Source organism: Pipistrellus kuhlii, unplaced genomic scaffold, assembly GCF_014108245.1.
Source record: "Pipistrellus kuhlii isolate mPipKuh1 unplaced genomic scaffold, mPipKuh1.p scaffold_m20_p_2, whole genome shotgun sequence".
Taxonomy (NCBI): domain Eukaryota; kingdom Metazoa; phylum Chordata; class Mammalia; order Chiroptera; family Vespertilionidae; genus Pipistrellus; species Pipistrellus kuhlii.
In genome coordinates this window covers 48,867,137-48,868,728 of record NW_023425515.1, presented here as the reverse complement: position 1 = coordinate 48,868,728, position 1,592 = coordinate 48,867,137, and the positions used below count along the sequence as shown (strand labels likewise).

The 1,592-nt window shown below is 41.1% G+C and overlaps 1 pseudogene; it reads right to left on the bottom strand.

Annotated features, from left to right (window-relative positions):
* Positions 1 to 357: 357 nt before the first annotated feature.
* On the bottom strand, positions 358 to 1,056 carry LOC118724135 (annotated as a pseudogene).
* Positions 1,057 to 1,592: the final 536 nt, after the last annotated feature.

Genomic DNA, 1,592 nt, shown 5'->3' with positions numbered 1-1,592 from the left:
AAATAATGTTTTCTCAATGCCTTTGAAAAATCACTTTTTTAAAAACAACTTTTTTGAGGTTTAATTCACCTATCACACAACACACTCATTTAAAGTGTGTGATTTCATTTAAAAACATTCTTATAGTTGTTTCACAAAGGCTTTTCACAGAGGCCAATTCTTCAGTCGCTTCAAATTTGTCACTGACACGTTGAATGAAGAGCTGAATAGTATTGGTAACATCTGTCAACTCATCAATAAACCAAGGAAAACCACTCAAAGTTATGTGCCTTGTTTATTAATGAACTATTAGATACTATCCTCAATGTTCTCAACTCTCTGAGCAACTGTTCTTGCTGCAGCAGTCTTTTTTTTTTCCTGTTGAAGAATGTCTTTATTAATACAAACTATTCCTCCATACAAACTATAAAGTACTAAGAAACTTAAATCTCTAAGTCATAGCAAACAGGTGGCAGTTCAACATCCAGAGTCGACAGAAGGCTTGAGGGAGACTGGAATGGATCGGACTCCCATGGGAGAGAAGGCGCCTTCAGGGGTGAAGGGGGCCCAGGTGTAACAGCTTTTCAAGTGTGCTGTCCTCGTCAACAATCATGAGAGGCACTCCACTCAAGGGGAGCTGTGCGATCGAGTTCTACAGGCAGGTTGAAGCTCTCAAAATCGAGAGGATTGAAGGGAAATAATTTTTCTATTTCTGGATAGGTGTCCTCTGAGGCAGGAACAGAGCCTTTTGCTGTAAGGGTCTTCCTGGTCATCATTTTAGCAGAGAAGGTTGTCTGTTTCTCTTTGACAGGTGCATCACTCTTTACTGACTTTTCTGTAGCTCTCTGGACAGTTCCCAAAGCCTTTCAGGGAGCCTTACGCAAGGCTGGAGGAGCATCAACATGTGTTGAAACCTGAGATCTCCCATCTAAGGCTTTGAAGGCCAAGGCCAGGAGGGACCCCAGCTTCAGCTGCTCTTAGGAGTCGCTTGAGCCTAGTTCTTCATTTTCCTTATCCACAAAGATCAGTAGCCATTCTGAATTAAGTTGGGATCCACAGCCCACATTTCCCATGATTCAGCCTCGCTGCCACAGTCTTAAATGAGTTTCTTTCCTCTGGACTCATTGTGTGAGCTGCTGTGCTCAAACACTACTTAATTAACTCATTCCTAATGACTTTTCTTGCTTGCCTAACAAACAAGCCACTTGGAAACTTGCTCTGATTGCAGCCTAATTTTTGTTATTGAATTTTAGGAATAAATTCTGCTGTGATGAGACATTCCATTTAAAATTTTATTTTTTTCAGCCGAGACCGGTTTGGCTCAATGGATAGAGTGTCGGCTTGGGGACTGAAGGGTCCCGGGTTCGATTCCGGTCAAGGGCATGTACATGAGTTGCGGGCACATCCCCGGTAGGGGGTGTGCAGGAGGCAGCTGATCGATGATTCTCTCTCATCGATGTTTCTAACTCTGTATTCCTCTCTCTCTTCCTCTCTGTAAAAAATCAATAAAATATATTTTAAAAATAAATAAATAAATAAAATTTTATTTTTTCTTCTGATGGCTGCTTTCCTTTGAGTTGGAAATATTGTGATATGTCTTTAGTCTGGAAATA